We start from the raw sequence: 12,161 nt of genomic DNA, 5'->3' as shown, positions 1-12,161 counted from the left end.
TACTAGCATAACCATGTTTGAATTTGGAATTTTTATATTTAATTTTGGTTGTGATTTAAATGATTGACACTAGCTAGACTCTAGCTAGCACGTTGTGTCTAAGGGGGCGGATAAAAATGTTGTGACTAGGGATGGCCTCACCCCTAAATTCACCCCTCTATACAGCATCTACCATTTTTTTTTAATAATTTTCAGAAATTTACTTTAACTGTTTTACTAAACATTTTATTCATATTTGATCACTAAGCCAGTAATGTTTGTTTAAATATAATCATTTAATATTCCTACTATCAGCTGAAACATATGCCTAATCGGTCACCTTGAGAAAGTATTGCAAACATTGTACTAATTGGAGATATCCCATCAGCCTTCCTGCTGAACATCTCCATAAATGTATAAATATAAGGGTCCATTATTTACATTAACAGTTGTTGTATCACAGTGGGGATGATTCAGTGATGATGTGCATATTGCAACTTCCCAGAGAGCAAAATCTGTCCAGCTACCATGTTGTTCCACAAACCTTAGTTCTAAGTGATGCCGGAGAAACCTTCTCATGTAAAGACTTCATTGAACATGTCAGTTTAGGCTTCATTTCTGTCAACACCGTCCCGCTCACATTAAAAATCTTTATTTGTTCGGCAGCAGTTTTTTAAAGCCGCCATTCAGTGCGTTTTTAGCTCAAAATATAAAAGGACAAAGATTTATTTTCTTTCCTACAGTAGCTCAATTGAATCTTATAAATATTTTTTTATTGTAAATCTTTTATAAATATTTTTAAAAAGTGAAGAGGTGAGGGTGGGAAGATAATCAACAGAATTGTGGTGCCCTGCGGAGGAGGTCAGGCTAAACAATGTGATTTTTTTCCCCTAACTGTGGACCAGTGATTTGCAGCATTTTGCAGCAGTAAACGTGTGGTCTAATGGTGTGATAACTCTTTCCTACCCCATAACAGAGACCAGCAGTGTCTCCTCTCTCTTCTTATGGAGAGATGATGTATGGGTAACCTCTGACTGTTTGGTACTCAGCATGGGGCATATTAAAGTACCTTGGTTGCATCTACATTCCTCCCAGTTCCTCACTCCCCTTCATCTAAGGGCTAAAAGTTATGTATATATAATGGTCCGATATGAGCCATGTGTGGGCAATCCGCTAACAATAGGAGAGGGCACTTCATAGATTTGAGTAACCACCACTACACACCAATGTTTTTTTATAAATTAGATTATTTATAGAATGTACTTGAAGAAGATTCCCATTAAAACACTGCCAATAACGCCACTTCCAACTTTATGTGCCACACTTGGCATTATGAGAAGGCCATATTAAAGTTTGTATACATCAATTTATTTCTATGTATAGTATGAAAAAGTTAGTTTGTTTATTAGTAGGCAAGTTGACCGACACTATATCGACAAATATGTATCTATACCTATAATTATTAATTTATGTCCCTATTTTAAGATAGCCAATCATACTGTATGCAGGAGGATATGATATAATGATTGACTCCCTTTAAATAGAGGCAAGTCTACTCTTTTCCTCATATGCTGTATGGTCTTCCTGGGAGTGACTCCTCATGTTACAGGTATGGAAATAAGTATTTAATCCACTAATTGTTATGATTAGATGATATTAATATATGATGGTTGCACAAAGATGTAACATAACCCTTTGTAAATACTGTAGATACATGTTTTATATATAAAATTTGCTGTGCCAATCCTAATTCACTATACATTTGTAAAAGTACGACATATTTTCTGATTTGGTAAGTATTTTGGATAACACTCTGGTTTTTAAGAGTTCATTACTCATGAAGACTAATATGTATATTATAGGGATGTGCAAGAGATATTTTTTTCGATTTTGTGTTTTCCCCATTTGTGTTTTGGATCTGAATTGCTTTTGTAAAAAGCACCCTTTTCGGGTTTTGGGTTGGATCTGTATTTTTTTTTTAAATCATAAAAACAGCTAGAATGACAGATTTCTTATTTGTTCCTACAGTATTGTTAACCTCAATAACATTAATTTCCACTCATTTCTAGTCTATTCTGAACACCTCACAGCGCACAATATTGTTTTTACAGTAGGCCAAAATGTTGCACCGAGGTAGCTGGATGACTAAGCTAAGCGACACATGTGGGTGGTATAAACCCGGGGCACATATATGAATGGCACTGCAGTGGCAGGCAGGATATCAGTTTTTTTTTTAACCCCTTCCTGACAGAGCCAGTTTTTGCGTTCCTGACAGAGCCATTTTTTTCAAATCTGACATGTTTCACTTAAGTGGGGATAACTTTTTTTTGCTTTTACTTATCCCAGTGATTTTGAGATTGTTTTCTCGTGACACATTGTACTTCAAGTTAGTGGTAAATTTGGGTCGATACAGTCTGTGTTTTTTTGTGAAAAATACCAAAATGTCGTGAAAAAATGGAAAATTTTGCAATTTGCAAAATGTCACATTTTCTGCTTGTGAGACAAATAAACATACCACTCAAAATAGTTAATAACTAACAAAGACCATATGTCTACTTTATGTTGCAATCATTATTTCAACCTCCTTTTCATTTTTTTGGACACTAGGAGGCTTCAAATATGAATAGCAAATTCTCAAATTTTCAAGAAAATTTCAAACTCTGATTTTTTTAGGGACCAGGTCAGTTATGATGTGACTTTGAGTGACTTGTATGTGAGACACCCCCATAAATGATGCCATTTCAAAAACTGCACCCCTCACAGTATTCAAAACAGCATTTTGGAAGTTTATTAACCCTTTAGGTGTTTCACAGGAATTAAAACAAAGTGTAGGTGAAATTTCAAAATTTCATTTTTTTTGCAGATTTGCAATTTTAATACATTTTTCTAAGGAACACAGTAGATTTTGCTAGAGAAATGTGACTAAAAATTGATTCCCCCAATTCTTTGGTTTTCATAAATATCCTATATGTGGCCCTAGTGTGCACGGTGACCAAACCACAGGCTTCATAATAGAAGGAGCACCTACTTGATTTTGGAGCCTCCTTTTTTGAGATTATTTTTTAGGCACAATGTAGGTTTCTAGGCACCATAAGATGCTAAAGGTTAGGTACCCCCCCACAAGTGACCCCATTTTGCAAACTACACCCTTCAGGGAATTCATCTAGGGGTATAGTGTACATTTCAAACCCCCAGGGGTTTCACCAATTGTGGTACAACTGGGCAGTGAAAATGAAAAAAATTAATTTTTCATTTTCACAGCTCAGTTGTATCAAAATTGGTGAAACCCCGGGGGGTTTGAAATGTACACTATACCCCTTGATGAATTCCCTGAAGGGTGTAGTTTGCAAAATGGGGTCACTTGTGGGGGGGTTCCACTGTATGGGTGTTTCGGGGGTCATTCAACCAGAATCTGTGCTGCAAAATCCAAAAATCACTCCTTCCCTTCTGAGTCCTGCCATGCACCCAACTGGTATTTTTTGGTCACACATGAGGCATTGCCGTACTCGGGAGAAATTGGGGCACAGATTTTGGGGTGCTTTGTCTCCTTCATTCCTTGTGAAAATGAAAAATTTTGAGCCAGATCTGCATTTTTGTGTAAAAAAATGTAATTTTTTTCAGAAAAATGCAGTTCTGGCTCAAAATTTTTTATTTTCACAAGGAATGAAGGACACAAAGCACCCCAAAATCTGTGCCCCAATTTCTCCTGAGTACGGCAATGCCTCACGTGTGACCAAAAAATACCAGTTGGGTGCATGGCAGGACTCAGAAGGGAAGGAGTGATTTTTGGTGGTGGAATGAATGGTGGGTGCTATGTCGCATTAGCAAGACCCCCGAAGCACCAATACAGTGGAACCCCCCCACAATTGACCCCATTTTAGTCACCAGCTTTGGGAGGGGGGCTGGCGCTGCGGCTGGCGGGGGGATGGGAGGGGTGCTGGCGCTGCGGCAGCCGGGTGGGTGGGAGGGAGGGGGGCTGCCGGGTGGGAGGGGGGGGGGCTGGCGATCGGTGGTAATCGGTGCGGTATATACACACACACACACACATATATATATATGTGTGTATATATATATATATATATATATATATATATACATATATATACACACACACATATATATATATATATATATATGTGTGTGTATATATATATATATATATATATAAAAATATATTTTTCTGTGCATATATTTCATTTTTTACTTGTTCTGCAGCTTGATGCTGCTGCTGCTGCTGCGGGGGGGAGGGGGGAGGAGGGCAGCGCTGCGTGCGCTCCAGACGCTCCGGGGGAGCCGGGGGAGCTGCTGCTGCTTCCGGGTGAGTGCCCGGCGGTTTCGACGGGGGGCTGCACATCGTAGGTGATCGGTGCTGTACTTGACAGCACCGATCACCACCGATCCCTGTGTTACCGAGCGGCTTAGCCGCCGGTAACACAGGAAACGCTGTGAATGGCTGTTCAGATTTGAACAGCCAATCACAGCGATCGCCGACCGGGGGGGGCACCCCTGCCCCCCCTGGGCGGCGAGGGGGGATGTCTGCTGTCAGGGACAGCAGACATCACCTAACTGTCACTGCGTCTCTAGACGCAGTGACAGTTAGAAGTCATGACGTACATGTACGTCAAATGTCGGGAAGTCCTTCCCGACCATGACGTACATGTACGTCAAATGTCGGGAAGGGGTTAAACTACTGCAGGCCCCAAAGAGCACATAATGCAAAGAAAAGAGGTGCAAGATGGAATTGTCCTTTTGTATAAAAAAAGGACATGCACAGTTTAACAAACCAATCATTTCAGCAACAGGTGGACCCCCTAGAAAATGTTTGCAAAGTTTTCCAAACCATAGCTAACTACATTTATTTGATCATTTTTCGCATTATGAGAAAAGACAAGAGGAAGAGGACAGTGTCAAGAAGTATAAAAATTAGAGAGGCACACGCAATCAGGAACAATCTCCATGTTCAGGGATTACGATAATATTGGATTTAATGCCGTCGTTAAGAGGAAGACTGGCAGATGAGGATAGTGGGATGGATAGGGTAGTAGTATCGGCCAGAATAGGATGACAGCAGAGGGAAGGCAAGAATTGGGTACAGATAATAATAATATATTGCACAATTGCAAAGGACCTGCAAATACAGATAATATTTAACAGTATCCATATGCCGAGGTAAACCTTAATCACTAGTACATAAACGCAGACACAAATGACGCTCTTAATTATCTGCCTAGCAACGGTTGCTGGGTAATGGAAATGGTATAGGGCGCCAATCCATTATTGATATTGGTGGATTTGTTGTTGATATAAAGCTACATGTGTACCTTTTTATATATTTTACTAAATTGTTCACAAAACTGTATTTGTTGTTTTATAGTATTATTTCACTGAAACCTAGAGAATTAAATGTTGTACTCCACCATGTGACAGGTATTCCTCAATATTTGCTACCACCATTGGCAGAGCTACCACCATTGCAGCAGGTGCAGTAGCCTTGGAGCCCAGAGATCAGTAGAAGCGCTATTCCTATAATGACTGCATAGCTGGATTAAGGGGGCATCGGGTAACACCCTAGCATGAGAACACTGAGTTCACATTCTCCATTTTGTGAGCAGCAGAAGGAGAAACCTGGCAGCCAGAATGCAAGCAGGAGAGTGTACAGTGCATAGAAGTGCAGGGACACAGGGGTATGTGGGTCCCTAACTTCTTCCTACTGTACACCAGGCTAGATTGGTGTGTTAGGTTCCTGTGTAAACTGTTATTTGATGACAGCATTCAGGACTAGAATACACACACACACACACACACACACACAGATGTGTTCTCCTGAGTCCTGTTCCAATGTGTAAGTACAAAGGCTGCTGCTATTGTTGCATATGACAATATAGATGATACAGTAGATTTGATTTTTCTACTGTATGGGTATTTTAAGGCTAAGTTGTCTTTGTTCCACTGCAAGAATAGTACAGTGGAACAATGACAACTTAACCTTAGAAAATGCAAACAGTATATACAGTACAGAGTATAAGCTAGAAACAGTAACCAGGCAATATTGAATCATCAGTTTATATCTAATACACAGCAGTGGTTTAACTCTAATATACACCATTGGTTTACAAGTAAAACACACTGCTGCAATTGCATTGTGGTGGTCATTCTGCCCGTCCCATAGTGTGGGAAAGCAGAATGACCAGTGTTGAAAAGATTGAGAGTGGGGATGGGCCCTCCTGATTTAGGCACCCCAAAAGGCCCCATACACTTTGCGATTTGGTCCCGATTTCACCCGATTCAGATAGATCGGGCAGTGAAATTGGGCCAAATCCCAGGTCGCCAGGTGCATCGGATCGGAGTCGGGAGGTTAGACCAGCTGCACATAAAATTTGCTAAATCTTATGTGCAGCCGGGCAGGGGATGCTGTGAGGTGGCTGGCGGGGGACACAGAGGTGATGGACGCCAGCAAGGGTAACGAATAGCCATGCAGGGGCATCCGGAGCAGGGAGCTGTCAGTGGTGTGCTGCAAGGGAAAAAAAAGCCCATACAATGAATGGGCAGAATGTGATTTGCTCACAATCACTGGCTGCCCATTCATTGTATGGGCTTTTTTTTTCTTGCAGCACTGAAAGCTCCCTTCTCCGGCTCCCCCTGCCTGGATCTCCATTACCCTCTGCCGCCTCTGTGTCCCCCACAGCACCACCTACCCGCTGCCTCTGCCCTACTCGTGAAAACTTGTGACTACTATTTAATTTACTATGAATTTACTCTCTGATTGCCACTGCAGCTTGTGAAAACCAAATTTTGCTTTGTGTGTATATATTACACCAATATGTAACTGAGGGGTAGATTTATGAAGCAGTGATAAGGGAGGAGAAGTAATACAGTGCCTGGTAATTTATCACCAGCCAATCAGCTCCTATTTAAACCCAGCCTGTATCTTAACAGTCAGAAGCTGATTGGCCAGTGATAAAGTACCATGCACTTTATCACTTCTCCTCCCTACCCCTGAATATTTATTTTAAACTGTTATTCTATTCATTAACACAGCCATTTGTAATGTCTGGAATACAGAATTTAACATCCAATGAGATGTAAGCCACAAACACTGATACCCCTTTCACATTGCAACTATTTCACATTGCAACTATTTCACATTGCCAATTTCACCCGATAATTAGTGCGATGTGAAAGGGATTATATGTCCCCGAAACGGGTAGCTACACGGCAATAAGAACCGGTAAGAAAGCAGTTCTTACCTGTTCGTTGCCATGTTGCTTGGCGATGTGAATGGGTTAAACAGGTCAAGCAACCCGTTTTCACTATGGAGGAGCGCCAGCTCTAAGCGCTGCCTCCTCCCCCACCCCCGATGATGCGCCGACTCCTCACTGCGCCCCTGGATGAGGTCAGCAAACAGACAATAATGCCAGTTCGCTGTGGGGGTGTTAACATACCAAAATGCATGTTCACGTCGGGACTGAACCATTTTAAAGTCCCGGTACGAACCTTAATTTTGCAATGGGAACGCAGCATCAGGCTGTTACATGATTTTTTTAAATTTTACACTGACTTGTGAGTGAAGATGAACTGTGAATGTTTTAATATTATAAAAATAAAAATGATATATTTTAACAATTAAAGAGTGCCTCAGAACATAGAGCAGTGATGGCTAACCTTGACACTTTAGCTGTTATTGAACAACACAGCATGCCCTACATCAGTTTCAGCATGGCCAAATAATAAAATTGTAGCAGGGCATGCTGGGATGTGTAGTTCGTCAACAGCTGGAGTGTCAAGGTTAGCCATCACTGACATAGAGTCTACTCTCTCTCTCTCTCGCACTCTCTCTCTCTCTCTCTCTCTCTCTCTCTCTCTCTCTCTCTCTCTCTATCTCGATATACCAAGGTATATAGGATGCAAGTTGAACATTTCCAAATCAAATATGCTGGCTATTTGTCTTCACATGAAAAGAAAATTTGATTTTACTTGTTTTCATTTAAAATAGGCAAGTTTGTTTTCATAGCATTGTTTCCATGTAATATAGCAGGTGTTATTTTAAGGCGCTCTATCCTTTCTATATCTGTGCACAAGAATAATGTAATTTCCAGTTTTTGCTCAGTGATATTTCTTATCTGCAAAGTGTAAATTAATTCCCATCAGTCAGGGGAACTGCACCCAGATGCCATAATTTGTTTGCTTTTTTTTTATTATACACAATACTGACACATGAAGGGGTTAACAACAGAAATCCATGCACACTCATCTTATAATTTTCTGTACAACATGAAGTAATGCAGGATAAAGAATGGCGGGTAAACTAAAAATCTAATGATAGTGCCTAGATAGAGAAAAAGTAGTTGCCTTCAATCAAAAAGTCGCCACCCAGACAGAAAGGAAAACGGCCCCTAGCAAAATGGCAAATGTATTTGCAGATTTATTCTTAGAATCAGAAACTGTTTTTTTTTTTTTTTTCCATCTGCGCCAGTCTAGTCCGTCCACTAATCTGCTAAAGAATTAGGCTGCAAGTGCTCATCACTGACATCACAGACACACCTAAAAACGCTTGGGTATTCCTGGACACAGCCAGAAAATGTCACGTTTCGGCCCCTAAACACTGGCTTCCTGCCAATCATGCTGCGATGTACAATATATTGATTTTCACTTGGTAATTGCCACCATGCATGTGCAATGTGAACGCTGCACATGTGCAGTTCTTCAATTATTGAACAGACTGCAAATTCCCTGCTTAGCGATCAATGCTGAATTAGGCCCTGTATTAGAAATATAAGTGTGTGTGTGAGTGATAAGGAATATGCGGCCTGATTCAGACCTGCTCACAAGGCTGTGTATATTCGGAGTCTAGCGAGCAGGTAAATGCTGCCACGACGAATGCCCACCCCCCAGTGGCCGGATCCTCTGGCTACGCTGTGAGCAGGTGTGTATGCCTACACATCCACTCGCAAGTGCATGCACAGAGGAGAATCATTCACAGCAGAAAAGTTGCCGATAAAACGCCCGGTGTCCAATCAGGCTGCTAGTGGCCCATAGATTGTTCTACTGGGGCAGGGACTGATGTGAATGTTCACATACTCTCAATAAAGCGCTCCAGAATATGTGTGTGCTATATAAATAACTGTTAATAAATATATAATAATAGCAATAGTGATGAAACATAGTGATATTTCTGCGCTGCTGATTTTATAATTGAACTACTGTTAGCAATGAGAAAGTTTTTTTTTCCCCAGCACATTCTAAGAAAATTTACTGCACATAGGGGGTTATTTTGGTTTACTCTTTCTGACAAATTCCTTGTTAGATGAACTAAACCATGGCCCTTATTCAGGTTCATTCGTTCGCATGCACACACGCACGCAGTGTTACACTTCAAAACAGCACGCACGCATCTTGAAGTCACGCCTATAAGGCTTGCGAACTCATTCGTTCGCACCCATACAAAAAAAAAGGTGTGGTCTTCCATGGCGTGCAATTAGAAATGCTCGCATGCGCCAACACGTTTTCACACGCACACGCACCACAGTGTGCGTGCGAACATGCTACACATGGCAGAGTGAAAATGTACATAAAGGTCTGTTATATAAGGGCAATTAATACATGTGTTAAGTGCATTTGCATTTGTGGCATACAATTCACCAAACCATAATAATTGAAATTTGTCTGCTAACTCGTGTTTGGGTGGTGATGCAACCTGAAGTGGAGCAGAGTTAAATGATTGGAACAATCAACCAATAATTGCTCACAATGGTGTTCAGGTGCTAATAAGTTCCACATTTCGCTACTGTGTTTTAAGCGTACGAATGAGCAGTTCACAAGAAGTATGCTGTGCGAAACTGAAAACCTGCTTTGAGCTTACGAAAGTTTGGGAGCTTGTGTGAGAACAATCCGTGTTGCAGTCATGCGAAACCAAACCCACCACTCCAAGTGAACACCCAGGTGTACGCCCATGTGTACGCCCAGTTTTGCTCATTATACTGGACGCGCCCATACAAACGCCCACATCACGCCTACTAGGTAATCTTTCGCTCGGACAGCAGAAACCGCTTGGAAGATTGCTTGCGAATAGGAATGTAACAGTTTGCACATGCGCGTTGCGTACACTGCACATGCGCAATGGCAGTAGTTGGTTGATGCATGCGAATTCGCGTGCGAACGTGTCAATGTGAATAAGGGCCCATGTGCACTGCAGGGGGGCAGATGTAAAATGTGCAGAGATAATTAGATTTGGGTGAGTTATTTTTTTCTATGCAGGGAAAATACGGACTGCTTTATTTTTACACTGCAATATAGATCTCACTTTGAAGTAAAACCCCACCCAAATCTAATTCTCTCTGCACAAGTTACATCTGCCCCCCCCCCCCCTGCAGTACACATGGTTTTGTCCATCTAACAAGGAATTTGTCAGAAAGAGTGAACCAAAGTAACCCCCATAGTTTTGTATCTCTTGTATACTGCCATCATAGCTAGTGTTGCTGAGTTTTAGGCTGCCCTGTTTGGGAGAGGGCTGTCGGCTCGTGAAGCAGGGGGGTGGGGCAAGGGTGGGACACATTAAAAGGGATTGTGAGGGGGTGTAGCCCCTGCAATTGCATTATTGTGACCACGCTCCCTGCTGCATGAATCGCATCATCTGGTATCCGCAGGACAATGTAGGCATTGTGGAGTACTAGGAGGTGGACCGATTTGTTGGGATTCTGGAGGATAGGCAAATATGATTAAAGCATGCTAATCTGTATGCTTAAGCAGTAAATGTAGCAGTAATTTCCAGATAGGGAAGCCCAAATCACTACTGTGCATGCACAAAAAGCTATTCAGCTGGGAAAATATTGGACCTTATTCTCAGGGGCAAACTCAGGATTTTCAGAAGGAGGTTTCCAGAGGGGCGGAGCAAAGCACGGAGATGGACACTTAGGTGACCCAGTATATGCCGGGTCAGTTAAAGTATTATAGATAGACCAAATGTATATAAATAATAATAATAAAATATATATACATACAAATACATATATATACACTAGGTGATTCATCGCGCCCTACGGGCGCTCTTCACACCATCGTAAGGGGCTGTGCCCCCTTAATTTGTGAACATTTGTATATGAGAAAGATGGTTAGAATTGTATGAAAGATGCCTGTATTGCAACTTGAGTTATAGGTGAAATGTGTTAAATAGAGAGCATATGATGTGGAAGGGGGTGTGTATTGTTTTGTTTAATTAAAAAGCGGTTACAGAGTAAGATGTACATTGATAGTGTGGATGGTACAGTGACATTTGTGGGTGTGTGTGGGGGGGGGGGGGCTGTGTGTGCATGTTGTTTAGGTGTGTGTGTGTGCAATAGTATAGTAGGGTGTTTTTGAGTCAGCGGCTCCCCACTGGCGGAGGTCACGACACAGGAAAACAGGAGGCTGGGTAGTGATAGGGGTCTGTGGACATAAGGGGGACTAAAGAGGAGGGTGGGAGATACTGTGCAGCTTTGTGCCAGTGGGTGAGGGTCCAGTGTGGCAGTACAGGAGTACAGGATGGTGGCCCTGAGTCAGTGTCTCCTCCTACTGGGTGGGAGTTAGGGTACATGAGAGCAGGAGGCTGGGCTATGAGGCATGATAGGGGCATGTGGGCAACACAGCATCAGCGACTCCCCAGTGGTGGAAGTTACGGTTCAGGAGAGCAGGAAGCTGGGTAGTGATAGGGGTGTGTGAGTATACCGGGGACTAAAGAGGGGCTTAGGGGTGCCGTAAATTGTGGGAGGGGCGTGGGGGGTGCCGTGAATCAAGGGAGGGAGGGGGCGCAGGTGTCCGCGAATCGCGGGAGAGGGCGGGGGTCCGCAAAGCGTGGGAGGGGGCGTGAATTGCGGGAGGGGGGTTGCGAATTACGGGAGGGGGGGGTGTGCGGGGGGTGACGTGAATCGTGGGAGGGGGCGTGAATCGTGGGGGGGGATGCGTGGGGGGTCCGTGAATTGCGGGGGGGGGGGCACGGGGCGCGATAAATCACCTAGTTGGTTGTATATTCTTGTAGAAGGATGGTAGGATGTTGCTGTCATTCAGAATGCATTTACATAAACAGTAATAGTAGCAATAAAAGATCTGACTTAAAACACCTACAGTAAAACAGAACAGGTGTTATATATTATACAAAGAATTGGTTGATGATGTGTAGGTTGATTTGCACATAGTTGTCACCGTAAAAA

The sequence above is a fragment of the Crinia signifera genome, chromosome 1 (genome assembly GCF_055691185.1).
Source record: "Crinia signifera chromosome 1, ASM5569118v1, whole genome shotgun sequence".
NCBI classification, from domain to species: Eukaryota; Metazoa; Chordata; class Amphibia; order Anura; family Myobatrachidae; genus Crinia; species Crinia signifera.
The sequence above is the reverse complement of the archived record's forward strand: the minus strand, read 5'-3'. Positions refer to the sequence as shown.